The sequence below is a fragment of the Hyperolius riggenbachi genome, chromosome 9 (assembly GCF_040937935.1).
Source record: "Hyperolius riggenbachi isolate aHypRig1 chromosome 9, aHypRig1.pri, whole genome shotgun sequence".
Classification (NCBI taxonomy): domain Eukaryota; kingdom Metazoa; phylum Chordata; class Amphibia; order Anura; family Hyperoliidae; genus Hyperolius; species Hyperolius riggenbachi.
This window is the reverse complement of record NC_090654.1, coordinates 224296789-224315307: the sequence shown is the minus strand read 5'-3', so window position 1 is coordinate 224315307 and position 18519 is coordinate 224296789. Positions and strand designations below refer to the sequence as shown.

The window sequence follows — 18519 nt, the reverse complement described above, 5'->3', positions numbered from 1 at the left end:
ATATGGCTTCACTTTTGTTATACAAATAACATGACAGAGTTTGTTGCCTGCTGTTTTACACCTGAAGTTAGAGTGAAAGTAATGGGGATAAAAGATACTTACCTCAGTAGTGGGAAGGCCCTGAATGGTCCAGAGGTTTTTCTGTATCCTCATCAATGTAACATTTCCAGTGTAGGGTCCCACTTGTCTTTTGGCTGCTTTCCAGGCCATGGATACGTGCATCCGGACTAGGCATGCAAACGTAATACCCCCATGCCCAGTACAACAAAACCACTCGTCATGCACGTTTCTTTTCCTCCATGCACATGTGTTTCGTTTTACTGGGCATGCCCAAACTTTACTTGCGCATGCTCAGTCTAAGTGTGCTTATCCACAGCAGGAATGAAACCTATTGGACAAGCTTTGGTCAAGTAGATTAAAGGTGGCCATACATCTAGCGATGATGGGCAGATTCGACCAAGAGACAAATCTCTCTCTGATCGAATCTGATTAGAGAGAGATCTGTCGGCTACCCATACACCGCAGCCCGATTCCCCATCAATTTCAGCATGAAATCTCTTGGGAATCATCCGAGTCCACCGCATCTGCCGGCCTCACCAATGCCCCCCTTAGTATATAAATGTGCCCCCCTATGTGTGCATTTATACATTACCTGTCCTGTGTCGCCCTCCCGAGAGGTGCCCATACACTTGGGGGACATCACCGGGGGTTTGGTTGCATTTGTTGCTCGTCCCGGTATCGCTCACCATTACCACCATACACCCCAAATCTGGCCCTCTGAGCCATCAGATTTGTCCCTCAGGTGATTTCTCCACTTTGCATTATGTTTGGCCCACTCTAGACCACCAGAGAAGCTATATTGGAGGGTAACCCCTTGAAGGGAAGCCATAAGGAGAGGGAGGCAGCACTAGATACCAGGGAACTGTATAGGAGATGGAAGGGGGCCGCTAGACACCAGGAAACTGTATAGGGGAAAGAGGACCACTGAACAACAAGGAACTGTATAGGGGATGGAAGGTGGTTATTAGACAGCAGGGAATTTAAGGGAGAGAGGTGGCCACTAGACATTGGGGTTGGCCAGCGACTTTGTCCCAGAGCTCAATTTCGGCCCACTTTTCTATTCATTATTTCTGTTCGACACCCCTGCTTTAGGCTAATAAGCCTTCATCGGACTTAGTTCCTGCATATTGACAAGATGTTACAAAACACAGCTTATATACACTGGACATTCAGTGGAGAAGCATTCTTTTGCAAACATAAATAAATCTAACTAGATGCCTTAATTGCCTTTTCAGGAGGGTCTTATAGGGATGCTAGCTAATTTATAACAAGAACTAGACCACTAGTTTGCTAAGACATTACATACCACAGACTCCGGGTGATGGTGAGACATCCTAAATCTAGAGTTCAAATGTTACTGGTCATCGGGGGAGAGTGCCTTCCACCATACTGGTACAGAAAATGTTAATTTAAAGTGAACCTGAGGTGAGAGGGATATGGAGGCTGTCATATTTCTTTCCTTTTAAAGAGACTCTGAAGTCTCATTAAAATCAAATTTTTATATTAAAAATGTCTTTAACATGATTGCCCTACCTAAAACGCTGCATCCCCGCGGCTGAAATCTAACTAAATCCCCCCTAACTCCCCCTCTCAAAATCCACAACTTTCTTGGTCATGGATTTTGCTGCTTCCCCGGGAGGCAAAGCTTTCAGCTGCAGCTCTGCCTCCATGCGCGTCTATCAGAGCGTATCTCCGCCTCTCCCCCGCCCCTCTCAGTGAAGGAAGACAGAGGGGCGGGCGGAGGCGGAGATACGCGCTGATAGACGCGTGTAGAGGCAGAGCTGCAGCTGAAAGCTCTGCCTCTCACAGAAGTGCTCGCCGCAGTGTGCTCCTTGGAGTTTGGGGGGATTTAGTTAGAGTTCAGCCGCAGAGATGTGGCGTTTTAGTTAGGGCAATCATGTTAAAGACATTTTTTTTTTTTAACAGACGTATTTTATTGAATTTTTCAAAATACAAACATACATTCCCTCTCCCACCCTATCCCAACTCCTTCCCCCCCCCCCCCCCCACCCCAGGTGTGCATCGCAAGGATCATATCTTAGCGGTTAAGGTAGAACCTATGGGCCGGGTTGGACATTCCAGCGATAATAATGTGCAGGTACAGAGTGTCAGCATTAAATACACTTCAGAGGGACACATAACAGCATATTGGAAACCAGATTAAAGACATTTTTAATATAAAAACTTAATTTTAATGAGACTTCACAGAGTCTCTTTAAGGAATACCAGTTGCCTGGCAGTCCTCCTGAACCTCTGCCTCTAATCCTTTAAAGTGAAATTTAAATTTTAAAAAAAATGAAGCAAATACGTACCTAAGGAGAGGGAAGGTTCTGGGTCGTATAGAGCCTTCCGTCTCCTCTCTCGGTGCTCTCCATCCTGTGCTGGCTCCCCCCCCCCCCTGTTTCAATCCCCCACCGAAAGGGTATTTGGAAATCGTTGGGAGCAGTGTCCTCCCAAAGACGTGCGGCTCCATACTGCACAGGCGTGAGCGTGCAAGAGAGCGTGCTTGCGCAGGCGCAGTACAGGGTGCCGCCCTTCTTCAGGAGCACTCAGGCTCCCTGAAGACTTCTGAAGCCTCCTTTGGTAAAGACGTATTTGACTAATTTAGTCAAATACTGCTACCGGGCGAGCCAGCACCGGAACGACGGGACCAGGAGAAGAGCGGGAAGGCTCTATAGGACCCAGAGCCTTCCCTCTCCTTGGGTAAGTCTCATTTTTTTTAAATGCGGTTTCCATTCACTTTAAGTCACTGACCCTGAACAAGCATGCAGCAGATCAGGTGTTTCTGACAATACTGTAAGATCTGACAAGATTATCTGCATGCTTGTTTCTGGTGTAATGCAGACACTACTGCAGCCAAATAGATCAGCAGGGCTGCCAGGCAACTGGTATTGTTAAAAAGAAAATACATAGGGCAGCCTCCATATCACTCTCACCTTGGGATCACTTTAACCTCCCTGGCTAGCCGCCGGAGAGGATCACATGGCCCCCTGAGGATTTTTTAAAATAAAATTTGTTTTAAATGCTTAAGCTAGCACTTCGCTAGCTAAATATGCCCCCCAAGTCCCTCCGCTCTCCCCCGATCACAGCCGTTATACGTACCCCCCAGGGATCCCGTGATGACGCAACCTCCCAATCAGCTCCAGGCTTCGCTATGGGGTGGATCGGGACTGCGCATGACGTCATGTCTGATCGTCGCCATAGCGACGACTGAAGCTGCGGCTCTCGCGCGATCGCGGACAGTTAAATATTGCTGGCGGTGATTGGGGGGATCAGAGGGGGACTTGGGGGGCATATTTAGCTAGTGAAGTGCTTGCTTAAGCATTTAAATCAAATTTTATTTTAAAAAAATCCTCCCGTGGATGAAGCCTCAGAAAACTGCGTACCGCCAGGGAGGTTAAACAAACCTTATTCTTTCAATAAAAAAACAACATGCAACTAAAGCCTTCAGAAGAGGAGACAACTTCGACAAATGTATTGTATTTGCATGTTGCATAATTTCCTGGAATAAGATTTCCTTGAACATTACACCCATGTTATGACTACAATAATTACACTCATGTTTATACATGCAGGACAAAGGGGAGATCAGATGAACCTGGCAATGACTGTGCTGAAATGCTGCAATAGTTACTCCAGACAAGATTGTCATATGTTCTGAAGCAGTGGCATAGCTAAGGAGCTCTGGGCCCAAGTGCAAGCTTTACATTGGGGGCCCCCAGGCACTTTATGTACAGAACAATTGATTTGCCGCACCAAAACCTGCCAAGGACAACCACAGCGTCGGAGGTGCAAGAAGGAGATGGGGAACAGTGTGTTAATAATCACTACTATTCAAAGCATCTATAGAAGTGATTATTAACAGCACAGGATCAATAAAGAGTGAATACAGTGGTTGAAGGTGGGCCCCTTGGGGGCCCACTGGCCCAAGGGCTGCAGTGCGGTTGCAACCTCTGCACCCCCTATTGATAGGTCATTGTTCTGGAATAACAATACACTCACTGAAGCTAGCTCAACATACGGTAGTCCAGGCAGAAGCAAAATTTGCAAGGGCATTTCCACTTTTTTTTGAAAGGAACTGGATATTTTTCTAATTGGCTCTATATACTGCAAGGATTACTCAGCTTGATTACTTTGGTCTTGTCATTCCTGCCCTGGTGGGTCAGAGGTGTTCTGTCAGCATGTGGGTGAGTCCAGCTTAAAAGGCCTCTCACAGCAGCAACTCAGTGCTCTGCCTTCACACAGCTCTGTTCTGCTTATCCCTCTGTTGCTTCCTGTTGATACAGCTAATATTGACCTACTCTGTGTTCCTGGTATTGACCCAGGGCCTATCTGTACTTTGTCTCCTCTGCTACCTGCCTTGACCCAACTAGGATAACTGACCAAGCCTGTGTACTAATGCAAAAATACAAACCAGATAGTGAAAGTGAGGTTTATAGGACTATGTCAAAATGAGTAAAAAAATTGCACATAACAGCTGAAGTTCTAAACAATTAATTTTTACTTCTTCAAGTTACAACAGACTATTCAGTCCACAAAATCACAGCCCAAAACGCAAGCATAAAAAAGGCATGAACATTTACAGTATCTCACAAAAGTGAGCACACCTCACATTTTTCAATTGCTAGATAGTGTCTGCTACTCTTGCAAGGATATTGAGTGTGCTAGGGTCAAAAATTGCATAATTCTCTAGCAAGAAAAGAAACCCAGTATAAACAGCACTACTCAGGAGATGATTATAAGGGTAAGTATCAAAACACAGCTTTATTAGAAAAACACAAATGCACTTTATGATAATTCATCAAATAAAAACAATGAAAAAGCAACCCATAAAACTCTGCCTGCAATCAATTACATACACGATGCAATGGTATAGTTACATGCATAATATAGGTCATAAATGAAAATAACAGTCCCACTGTAGGATCTGAAATGAGCCCTCAGGGGACTGAACCCAGGTTCATTATACATAGTGTGACACCTCCAATGTATTAATATGATGCAACCTGTACAATATTGTGCAAGAAATATAAAAAAAAATGCAAATATAAAATGAAAAAGGCACAAAACTCTGCAAATAAGAACAAACAAAACTGCTGAAAAAATGGTGCTAGCTGCAATGGCAAGACTGTGTACTAGAGTAGGAGCAGCCCATAGAAAAGTGCATGAGAGTATACTTATGGGCAGCACGGTGGCGTAGTGGTTAGCTCTCTCGCCTTGCAGCACTGGGTCCCTGGTTCGAATCCCAGCCAGGGCACTATCTGCAAAGAGTTTGTATGTTCTCTCCGTGTCTGCGTGGGTTTCCTCCGGGCACTCCGGTTTCCTCCCACATTCCAAAAACATACGGATAAGTTAATTGGCTCCCCCTAAAAAATTGGCCCTAGACTACAGTACTTACACTACATAATATAGACATATGGCAATGGTAGGGATTAGATTGTGAGCTCCTTTGAGGGACAGTTAGTGACAAGATATATATATATATACACTGTACAGCGCTGCGTAATATGTCGGCGCTATATAAATACTAAATAATAATAATAATAATAATACTTAGCCCAGGAAAAGGATGAGGCAGGCAGGCAGGCAGGCAACCGTCCCCCTCTCTCCTTGAAAAAGCAGGGTAACACCCGCGGAACTAGTGGGTCTGTTTGAGGGGACCTTCCGTCTCTCTCTACCTCCTACCGATGCCTGCCTGCCTCATCCTTTTCCTAGGCTATGTATACTCTCATGCACTTTTCTGTGGGCTGCTCCTACTCTAGTCCAGGCCCTGTTGTGTTGGATTATTGCAAGGGTGTTGGGTGCCTTTTTTGACCCGAACCTCCCTATCTTTATTTGTGGAGTAGCCTGAAGATTATTGGTTTAAATTCCCATCCTGACATGTAAGCTAGTTGGCTAACAGTAGGAAAGAGATACTAGCAAGAGTCGAGATTGAAGGTGGGATGGAGGGCAGCACTTTAAGAATTTTTTAGATGCGATTGGAAATTTGAGCAGCTGCCCAGATAACCCCTATGCTGAGAGTACAGGCAGAACATTTTAATTTTAACAAGCTTGTGGTAGGTGATTCTGCAATAAGCTTGTTTTAGCCCTCCAACAGCCACAGCAGGGTGAATATCGTTGTCAATGATGGGTACAGTCTCGCTGAGAGCCATCCAGTCAATGGCAGTCAACAGGTTAAACATCTACAGCTAGTCTTACAGAATGCATCCCATCCTTGACCTGTTGACCTGAAACTGATGAAACTCACCCTGCTGTTTGCCACAATAAACACACAATTCAAAAGACTGCATGCAGGTAGAGATAAAAGCTGGTAAATAATTAATACTAGCTGGGTGAAGATCAGCTCAAACATTTCTCCAGTATCGCTCACTATTCTCAGGTTCCATGCACGGCAGTGAAAGTATGTGCAGTGTCAGCACACGTACAGTCATAAAACACAGAACAGCACAGCTACATACTATTTCTGCACACCATCAGACTTCAGATCTATTGTTAAAAGTATGGTGTCTGCTTGCTTACATTATTGTTATAGGTTTCAGGAGATAATCTACTTCATGGGTCATTCCCCTTCCCTGTTTAGTATATTTCCATCTTTAGTGGTGGTGGAGCTATTTATAAAAAAACAAAACAAAAAAAACCACAAAATTGTCCTTTAAAGAGGAACTGTCGCGAAAATCTTAAAATTTAAAAAATGCATACAAATAAGTACTTTTCTCCCATAGTAAAATGAGCCATGAATTCTCCTATGTTGCTCTCACTCACAGTAGGTAGTAGAAATCTGACATTACCGACAGGTTTTGGGCTAGTCCATCTCTTCATAGGGGATTCTCAGCATGACCTTTATTCTTTATAAAGACATTCCCTGAAAAAGATTTATACAAAGATGCTCGCCAGCCTCCTGGGCACACTATTTTGGCAGTTGGACGGAGCAACTGCCATTCACTAAGTGCTTTTAAAAATAAAGAATACCCTGAGAACCCGCCCCCCCCTATGAAAAGATGGGTTAGTCCAAAATCTGTTGGTAATTACAGATTTCTACTTATTGTAAGTGACAGGAACATAGGAGAAAAGTAATTTATGGCTCATTTTACTCTGGGAGAAATGTACTTCTTATTTGTATGTGTTTTAAATTTTAAGATTTTCGCGACAGTTCCTCTTTAAAAAAAATAAATAAATAACATTGCTTTCATGACACCAACTTTATAAGAGGGTGATCAGATTTACTACAGTGGTGATCAATTCTTTGATCACTATACAGTAATTAAAGCAAACCTGAACTCAGAACTTCCTCTCTGCTCTAAAATATAAGCAACAGCATAATAACCATTTAAGGGAACCTAAACTGTTGTTATGAAAAATAGTTTCTCTTACCTGATGCTTCTACCAGCCCCCTGCACCCGCCCTGTGTCTGCACCGGTACTCAAAGATCCTCTGGTCCTCCACAGCTACTAAGTTTTGCTGACTGGCCAGTCGATGGCCACTGCGCCTGCGTGGCCCTGGATGCGCACGTCCACGATCATGTGGAAGGATCATTTTGTCCCAGTGCAGACACAGGGGGCTTGTCGAAGTCCCAGGCAAGTGAAACTCTTTTTTAAGATCAGTTTAAAAACATTTCTTTTTTCCCATCCGTACTGAGAATGCGTGAGCACGGTATGCACATGGCCAGTAAAACAAAGCCACTTGTGTGTGGCTTTATGTTACGTGCACAAGCATCTTCGTTCTGCTGGGCATGTTCAGGCCTTACTCAAGCATGCTCAGTACAGATGCTCTTGAACACACAGGCATTAGCGAGGCCGTAAAAAAGAAGAGGGTCCTATGCAGAACTGGTGCTTGTGGAGGATCTGGAAAGCCTCTGGACCAGCCATAGACTTCCTATTGCCTAAGTATCAAAATCTCGTATACAGATGGAAGTGAGGCCATGAAGAAGAAGAGGGTCCCATCCAGCAGTAGTGGGCTCAAGGAGGATCTGAGGAGCCTCTGGACCATCCAGAGGCTTCTTACTACCTATGTAAGTATCAAAAGCTTAACACCCCCCCACCTACGAAGACTGTTGCTTGGCAGGTATTGGGACTCAATCCATCGGGCAACAGGGAGTTGAATGGTATCGCAATGTGTTGGGGGATTGCTCAAAAGTTAGGCAATGTTGTGGGGCTCCCATACACAGTAGATTCTGGCCTTTATTGGCCAAGTTTAACGGAATACTAAAGGGTACTTGATAAAAAAAAGATATTTACATATAAAGAGGGAAGGCTCTGGATTCCATAGAGACTTCCCAGTCCTCTCTCCATGTCCTCGTTCCACCACTGTCCTCCTGTAAAAGTTTTTCATCTAACTGGTCGAATAGGCCTTTGAGAGTCTTAGTGAAGGGTTTGGTAGTACTCGCGTCCCCGAGTGTTTCTGAAGACAAATAGGACCGTACATACACACACACACACAACGCAATGGGGGTAAAGAGGCGCCCAGGTAGGTATAAAACTAGGGGTGAGGTGGCTTACCTCAAAAAAGACAGTCTCATAAGACAAAGATATTTATTATAGCCCAGGCAGTGCGTTTCACAGGTCCAAGCCCGCTTCCTCAGGCCAGTAACAGTTCCGGAATATGTGAGCCAGCCAGACATCACGCCTCTCGAGGCACTCGATGTCTGGCTCACATATTCTGGCACTGTTACTGAGAGAGGCATTCGATGTCTGTCTGGCTTACATACCCTGGCACTTTTACTGGCCTGAGGAAGCTGGTTTGGACCCATGAAATGCATTGCCTGTACTATAATAAATATCTTTGTCTTATGAGACTGTCTTTTTTGAGGAAAGCCACCTCACACCTTTGAATTTTATTGTTGTTTTTAACCTAGTTTTATACATAACTCCTCACACAAAACGGTGAGAGGGGTCTGGACTGGCCTCACATGGTGGACACCATTGCAAAAGCCAGTTTCAGACCACTTCCAGTCCAGTCTGGACACGCCAAGTGGAGTCAGGTTAATTTTCTCCACCTGCTTCAAATGGTTGGTTGCCCCCCTGCAACCTTTGTGAGTAGCCTTTTATATACAGTATTTGCATTTCCCATTTCAATCAAACATACTACGCTATCTGGGTTTCAGTGTTTGTTTTCTGTGTCCGTTTCCTTTAGGTTGTTAAGACACCCCATGCAATTTCGTACACACAGAAGTTCTTATTATTATTTAGTTATTTATATATAGACGCAACATCTTCCACAGCGATGTACAGAGTATATTGTCTTGTCACTTAACTACTAACTATGGTGCAATCTCACCCAGCTCTTGGAATTTATCTGGACTTAGTGTCACGTGGTCTTAGATCATGGAAGCCACCCAAAAATGATAATCTTACCTATCGAGAGAGGATTGCACTTAAACTAAAACAAGCAGAGGATGTGATAATACGTCCAAATGATAAGGGGGCAATGTGGTCTTGTGGTCTAAAGAGCTGTACCTCGAGGAGGCGAGTAGACAACTCTCGGATTCCAGTACATACCAGCGGTTGCGGAGTAACCCCTATGAGAGAATTGCGCACGGTGATAATGAATGGGTTGATGATGCGTTGGAGGAAGGAATTCTTGATACACAGGAGAGCTGTTATCTAAAAGTAACTACATATAGGGTTCCAGTCCTATATTTGATCCCAAAAATCCACAAAAATGTAAATAGACCACCAAGTAGGCCAATATTTAGTGCCATCGAGGGTCGAACAGAAAAATTGTCTAAATAGATAGACCGGAAGATCAATGGCCCTCCCTTCCTTTGTTAAGGATTCGAGGGATGTCTTGCGGGTGTTGGAGAACCTGGAGATTGGCCCGGGGGCATCTTCATGGGTATCGACGTGGAGAGTTTATAAACGTTGATTCCCCCATGAGGTTGGACTGGAGGCCTTAGAGTTCTTCCTTAATAATGCACATCCAGAAACCCTGGTGCACAATGAGCTAGTGGTTGGAGCTATGAGGTATGTACTGGAATACAATTGTTTCTTATTTGGTGATGCCCACTATAGACAGGTGTGCAGCACATCGATGGGTGCGGCTTGCGCACCTGCCTATGCCTGTTTACATCTAAGCTTGTGGTAAGGATGCGCCATGTATCCTTTATCAATGTTTGACTCACATGTCAGGGTTTGGCTTCACTTTATAGATGACGTGCTGATGATGTTGAGGGGAGGTGAACTTGATCTCGAGCAGTTCATGACCCAGTTTAATTTCAATCAGCGGAATATTAATCTTACTTATGTGTTCAGCGCAGATGAGGTATCATTTCTCGATTTGCTTATCACTAAGGGAGCGAATGTACTGCGGACTACAACTTTTCGGAAACCTATTGCAGGTAACACCCTCCTCCACGCCACTAGCCACCATCCTCTCCTTCTCAAACGTGGAATACCCACAAGACAGTTCTTGCGTATATGCAGGAACTGTTCCAAAGACGTTGATTTTTCTGCTGAAGCGATGTCCATGTACGATAGAACATTTCGAGAACGTGGGTATCACCATGAGACGTTGTGCTCCGGTGTAGATAGTGCCCTTGAGACCTGCTGAATAGATCTCTTGCAAGGAGGGGAGAAGAGGAGAGGTGGGAAGGGCGTACAAAAGGACTCTGAATGCCCAAGATTTATATCCCCGTTCAATGCAAATTGGCAAAAAAAATTGCGTTATTCTATCTCGACATTGGCTGATCTTAATGATGGACCTGGGTTTGGGGAACGTGGTTGGAGATCGATCACTCATGGTGGCTCGACGAGCCCCAAGTCTGAGAGATCAGTTTGTCCATTCTGTTCTGCCACCGTGGTTGACATGGCTACAGAAGCAGATACCGAATGGAATGCAAAGGTGTGGGGGATGTTCGGTGTGCTGTTTTGTGGATGTGAGTAGAACCTTTCACGCCCCAATGCAAGAACATGAATGGCAGATCCGTAGCTTTATTAACTGTAACTCTGAGTGGGTTGTATACCTTATCCAATGTCCCTGCCTTAGAGTGTATGTGGGGATGACGACGAGAAAGTTAAAAAAAAAGGGTATCTGAACATGTTAGTAACATTAATTGTGGGAGAAAACCGAATGGAGAATTCCGCAGTGCCTTGGCTGAACGCTTTTGGACAGAACACACAGTATCTAACTGGTCTAAATTTTAAAGGGATCTATAAACGTTCTGGACTCTGTAGCCCCGAATGGGTTAAACCAGGAAATAGACTTTGCCCCGTTCCTGTGAAAAGATGAACTGAATTTGTATGTATCCCTGATATAACTAAGTGCCAATATATTTAAATTGACCTTGGACCTCACCCCGCTTCCTGGTAGGATTTCAGCGCGCACCGCCCCAGAGGTGCACGCTGATGTCATACCAGGAATCGGGTGATCATATGGTAACGTGCTGATCTGTGGTCCGTTGCTGGAGCTTTTCCTGTGCATGTGTGATCTCCTGCATGTCGTTTTAACTATTAAATTTGGAGTCTGCATTCATGAAGTGAGCTCTTCCTTGGCTGACCGACTTTGTATGATATGCAGTGATACAAGAAGTGCTTCTGGTGAGTGTACCCACAAAGGGGGAGTTACACATTTTTGTCCCTCATATGGTGGTGGTACTACCCCATGGAGTGCGGCATGGGGTGCATATTGTAGCTTGTTACAGGCAATACTTGGCACCATGTGCATGTTTTAAATTATGTTACAGGGTTTTGCTCCCATCTGGTACAGTGAGGAGTGAGGAAGCGCAGTGATCTTGTTGGTGTTAAGTTACAGCGGTGAAGTGACCTTTTTTATTGCTGCAATCCCCTGACATTCTGATTTGTTCCATTGGAGCGCAGTGATACTTTTGTAATTGGTAGACTGGACAACTATTGATGGCTGGAGCTGAGTGAGCCCCTAAGGCAGAACACGACAGATTGGTGAGACACCAGCAGTGTGGAGCCGGTTTCATGCTCCTATTAAAGAGTCATCTGTTTCAAACATCAGCAGTGGTTTCTCTGTAGTCGAATTAGACAGTTTTCTACCCATGCTGTGGCACTATCTGTCTCACCACTCTGAAGAATTCCGGACTTGAGTGGTTACCGGTACCAGTGTGTGTGGGACAGCGCGGCATGTGTCAGAGTGTGTGTGAGGAGCGATCCGCAGTTGGTTTTGAGTGATTTTAGGTGAAGGTTCATTTACTGCAGACCAGTGGCGTAGCTATGGAGCTATGGCGCCCCCCCCCCCAAGCACTCTATACAGAACAATTGATACGGCGCACCAAAACCTGCTTAGGAGATCCACATTGTCAGAGCTGCAAGGAGGGGATAGGGAACAGTTTGTTAATGATTACTACTAATAAAAGCACCTATAGAAGTGATTATTACCAGAATAGGACCAATAGAGAGCTAATACTGTGGTTGACGGTGGGCCCCTTAGGGCCCCTCTGGCCCAAGGGCCCCGTTGCGGTCGCTACCTCTGCACCCCCTATTGCTACGCCACTGCTGCAGACTCATTTATATGTCTTTCCTATGTGATAAATAAAGATTTTGTACTTGTGGTATCCCCTAGAGCTGCTACACTTTTGTCATTCTCTAATCTTGACAGGATGAGAGCCCCCCCTTTATTTCCAGACTCACCAGATCTGTCGGCCAAGATGAGCCCGCATTCACATCAGGGGAATAGGCCACCCCTCTGCCTCTCAGCTGTGCTCCCTTGCTCCTGGTACAGTATTATCCCCCTTTAAGACCGCACAGGCACTGCTTGGACCACAGCCTACCCCTGATGTGAATGCGGGCCCATCTCAGCCGACATATCTGATGAGTCGGGAAATAGGGGGGGGGGGGGGCGACTCTTGTTCTGTCAAGTCACTCACTGAAGTCTAATGATCTATGGACCTCTATGAGCGCTTAGCACACCTGTACTATTTTGTTCTGTTTGCTATATCACAATAGCAGTACATCGCTCCACCGTTAAGAGACTATATTTGATATAGATGTGTTTATGTGGTCCAAAGTGAACTGTAAGATATGAATTTTTCTTGCATTTATAAACAATTGACATTTCATGAATAACTGAGATTTAAAGTCAACTGTGAGCACCTTAGTACTTAGCTTGTTCTAAATCTTGTCACTTAACTGTCCCTCAGAGGGGCTCACAATCTAATCCCTATTAATGTATTGTAGTCTAAGGCCAATTTAGGAGGATGCCAATTAACTCATCTGTATGTTTTTGGGATGTGGGAGGAAAGCATAGTGCCCGGGGGAAACCCAGGCAGACACAGGGAGAACATACAAACTCTGTGCAGATAGTGCCCTGGCTGTGAATTGTGAACCGGGGACCCAGCGCTGCAAGGCAAGAGTGCTAACCACTAAACCATCATGCTGCCCACGGTGTTCACACATGTGCAGTAGTGCCCATCTTCTGAAGAATTTGGAGACACAAGTGCTTCCTAAGCTCTTCAAGGACTTTTGAAGGTGAAGACTTCACGGGGGAGCAGCAGTGGACCGAAGGCAGGGAAAGTGAACAGGAAAGGCTTTATGTAGGCGAGTATCTCCCTTTTTTCAGGTTTGCATTATATTTGCTTTAATCTGCCATGTCTATGTAGTCTTAAAAGTGACGGTCTGCACCAAACAGTGTTTAACACCCTCCCGACCGCATAACGCTGATCGGCGGCAGGAGCGTGGCAGCCCCAGGACGCCCTAACGCCGATCAGCGTCAGATCCCATAGGCGGGGTGTAGCAGGGAAAGCATGCGCGCATGTGCGATCGTTCCCTGCAGAGACACGGAGCAGACCTCCGTGATCCGCTTGCCAGACTATGATCGCAGCTGGCAGGCTAGTAACGAAAAAACAAAACAAAAAGAAAAACTCTTTGGTTTACATCTGTACAGCGCTTCAATCTAGCGCAGCGATGTACAGGGGACATTAGCTGTCCTTCCTATCGGCTCACAATCAAATCCCTCTCACAGGCTAATGCCTATGAGAAGAGAGGAAGTGGATGGATCGCCATGCAGGGCCAATTTAGGGGAAGAAGGGGGGAGTGAGGTGGAACTACAGATATTTAAAAAAAAAAAGGCTCTTTTTTTTAAATAATAAAAAAAAACTAATGATCACAGCAGAGATCAGCGTCCACCAAAAGAAGCCCTTACTAGTCACAAGAAAATGAGGTAAGATTCATTTGGGTGGCAAGTTGTATGCCCGTGCAAAATATACAGTTAAAGCTGCACATGCCTAAACTAGGGTCACTAGGTCACTGGGGGGGGGGGGGAACCTGTGGTCCTCAAAAGGTTAAAACAATATACCAATGGCGATTGACATTACACTGCTTTTCAAAAAAGGTACAGTGACAGTCCTGAGTGATGATCACAAACTAATTTTATAAATATGTCAAATATGTCAATTATTCAGCTATAACAGCATAAATGATCAGAAAGCCAAGAGGATTCCAACACCAGCCTATTCTCTGTAGCGTATGACTGGCACACCCATGCTTACCTCCACCCACACCATCATATGGCAATTTACACATAGCCTGCCAAGTTATATAAGCTTTGCTTCAATAAATGTATGACAGAACAATCAGACCGAGCATAATCTCCTCCACAGACAAGGTTCTGAAAATCTTCCATGACGTCAGACCTGTTTACAAGCTGCTACAGATGTGACTATGTGGCTTCTGCAAACCTGCGCCATCTTGTGGCAGTTTTTGGCAGTGCGTTCTTTGTGTTTTCTGTGGGCAGTAAAACTGACATTTTATGAAAAAATATTGTTACATTACAGCAACTTGTTGTCAGCAAGTAGCAGCATAAGGTGTTGTCTTACCATTATTCTCTTTGTCTGTAGGGCACCCCTGCACTTTAAATATTTTATGGAAAATCAGATTCCAACATGTCATGACAACACCCAAGCCTGTCAAAAATAAAATAAAGCCAGCATTAATATGATTAGATACCCTCCCACAGCTTGCAAGCATTCCAGCATGACTGTAGACCGACAGGAATTTTTTTCACCTACATACTTGATTATACATTCTCTATAATGATTTATTGATGTGTCCTAATTTAATTTAGCTTTTTCTTTAAAAAAAAAAAAAATTACCACTTCAGTTTGGGTCACAAATTACGGTATTTTCTAAAAAGAATAACAAATGTAGTTTTTCTTCCGCCCACCTGGACAGCAGTTTACTGAGCACCAATATAGAAACAATACATTTTACACGTGTTTAAATCACACATACTGTATTTAAAATAACACAAGTGCGGTACACTGAGGATGCCTGAATAGGGGAAATATGAAAGTGAGTACATTTCAAATCGGCACCAGTAGACTTGGGCGCAGAATACAGCCGGTATATGGCTGATCTTGTTTCTGCACAAGTCCAGCCCCTTTTAATTACTATTCCCCCTCCAGGCCGCCATGGATAGTGGGGGAATGAAATAATTTGGCTTCCAGCGATTGCTGGAGGCCGAATTATTATGTTTTTAAGCAACCTCGGCTCCGTCTTCTGACTGAGCCGACGTTACTCACTGAGCGCTGCAATAGGAATGATTCCTATTGTAGTCTATGGAGGCGCCGGCTGCGCCCAAATCTAGCAGCGCTGAAAAGCACTGCTCCGATGAAAGTATCATCTGCCACACATTATCAGTGCTGTTCTGCCCTGTTTCATTCTACTCAGACAGGTTTAATAACTACAGAGATTCTGAGCTAATGGTACCAAGCTTACCACAGAGAATAGCTATGTGGGGGTGCAGCTCAATAGAGATGAACATTTTACACAACACATAATAAACAATTTCAACATTACTTTACCACTGCATGACCCAGCATGTCACAGAAAAGGAGCGGGCCCCCCAATGTGGAGGGGGTCGGCGGTCAGTAGTAGGAGAGCAGAACATGCCGAGGGAATTCTCAATAGAATTCTGAGGCTTCCCTCTCTTTAGCAAAGTATTTCTTTCTAAACCTGAGCTTTGGCTTGGGAGTTCTTTAACCACTTGCCGACCGCGCACTCATAACGCGCGTCGGCAAAGTGGCAGCTGCAGGACCAGCGACGCTGCAGGCTAATTAATCAGGAAGCAGCCGCTCGCGCGAGCGGCTGCTTCCTGTCAATTCACGGCGGGTGGCTCCGTGAATAGCCTGCGGGCCGCCGATCGCGGCTCGCAGGCTAAATGTAAACACAAGCGGAAATAATCCGCTTTGTTTACATTGTACGGCGCTGCTGCGCAGCAGCGCCGTAAGGCAGATCGGCGATCCCCGGCCAATCAGCGGCCGGGGATCGCCACCATGTGACATGGGACAGCCTGTCACTGGCTGCACAGGACGGATAGCGTCCTGTGCAGCCCCGATCACCGGAGGGGTAGCAGGTAGGAGAGGGAGGGGGAATTTCGCCGTGGAGGGGGGCTTTGAGGTGCCCCCCCCCCCCGCAACACCCACAGCATGCAGAAGCGATCAGACCCCCCCAGCACATCATCCCCCTAGGGGGGAAAAAAGGGGGGCGATCTGATCGCTCTGCATGCCAGCTGATCTGTGCTGGGGGCTGTAGAGCCCACCCAGCACAGATCTGAAAATACAGCGCTGGTCCTTAAGGGGGGGGGGGGGGGGTAAAGGCTAGGTCCTCAAGTGGTTAAAGCAGGGGTCAGGAACCTTTTTGGCTGAGAGAGCAATAAATGCCACATATTTTAAAATGTAATTCCGTGAGAGCCATACAATATGTTTCAAACTGGGACAGTAGGGCTCACGTCCCTGTTGCCATGGTGATGTGTATACAGTTGATCCGCCGGGCAGCGGAAGTGTCAGACACGTCTTCAGTTTCTCTTGGGTTTCAGCAACATCAGCAATTTCCCCCAAGAGCTAGACAGGAGAAATACAGACTAACAGCTTGTACAATTAGCTAGCTGACTTGGGGTTGATTCACTTTGTAGGACGAGATCCCCACACTTTGGCCCAATAGGCTGTCTGTCAAGTGACAGGCAGCCTATTGGGCCAATCAAAGTGCTGGGATCTCGTTCTACAAAGTCACTGGACCTGACACAGTCCAGAGTGGGACAATTTGAGCAGCTGCTCGTTTTGGGATAGCGTGAGTAAGTTAGTAGTGCATACTTTGAAAGTTTTACTTGCGCTGCCACACTAAGCTGTGCTGCTTGAGCAGTGTAGCTTAGTGAATAGACCTCTACTGATTTGTATGTGAGCCAGATGCAGCCATCAAAAGAGCCACATATGGCTCCCGAGCCATAGGTTCCCTACCCCTGCTTTAAAGGAAAGAATGGGAGCGATACAAAGTACTGATCAATCAAAAATGCTCAGAAAAGTGCTTATAGTGTGTTTGAGCCCTTAGGCTGGTTTCACAGTGGGACGTTACAGGCGCACGTTAGAGCAGCCTGTAACGCAGCCCACCGCACAGTAATGAAAAATCAATGGGGCTGTTCACAGTGCGGACGTTGCGTTATAACGCTGCGTCACAAGACAACGTACTGCATGCAGTACTTTGGACGCGGCTGAGCCGCGTTAGACTGCTTGCACATGCTCAGTAATGTTGGGGAGGAGCGGAGAGCGGCCAGGCACATGGCTAATTAATATGCACTGCACGTTGTGACGTGCAGTGTTTACATCCTGGAGCAGCCGCTCTGTGCGGCGATTGGCCGGCGGGACCACGTGATGCCGCATGCGCACAAGAGTGCGCATCACGGCATCACTGACGCCAGAGTGAGCTGCACAACGCAGCTCACTCTGACGTCCAGATCCAGCACCACCAGGCGTTGAGTTAGGGGACGTTATGCGACCTTAACGCCCCCTCTAACGCAACGTCCTGGTGTGAAATTAGCCTTAAGGGGTACTTACCTTGGGGGGAAGCCTCTGGATCCTAAAGAGGCTTCCTCCGTCCTCCTCAGTAAAGGGTATTGAACACTGGGACCCACGGAGAACTCCTTGAAAGCTGCTTGGTGTGCATGCAGGTGCACTAGCAGCTTCCTGCTAGGGTGGAAGTAGCCGAGCCTGATGATCGGGTCTGCTCTACTGCACAGGCACAATTGCCTTTCACCTGCGCAGTAGAGTGGACCCAAACTATTTTCGCCATAGCCCAGGCAAGGCTCCGCTACTATGCCCTGCCGCAGCAGCAACAGAGATTGTTTTGGGTTTTATTTTTGTCCAGGGGCCCTGGCCAAGGAGAACCAGGGAAGCCTCAATAGGATCCAGAGGCTTCCCCCTCCCGAGATAAGTACGCTCTAGGGGCACTTTTTTTTCCTTAGAGGTGTTCTTTAGCAAAGTTCCCCAAACCTGTCCTCAAGGCCCACCAACAGTACACGTTTTGCAGAAAACCACACACAATCACAGGTGGGGTAATTAGTGTCTCAGCAGAGCTGATTAACTACCTCTGTGGATTTCCACAAAACATGCACTGTTGGTGGGCCTTGAGGACAGGGTTGGGGAACACTGCTTAAAGCGAACCTTAAGTCTACAAAAAAAAATGAGATTTACTCACCTGGGGCTTCCCTCAGCCCCCAGCAGCCGATCGG

General features: G+C 45.9%; 1 protein-coding gene across 1 annotated transcript in view; it reads left to right on the top strand.

Annotated features, from left to right (window-relative positions):
• The window catches only part of LOC137532976 (spectrin beta chain, erythrocytic-like), a 564120-nt gene that overhangs the window by 343359 nt on the left and 202242 nt on the right, over window positions 1-18519 (top strand). The gene's annotated exons all lie outside the window — the stretch shown is intronic.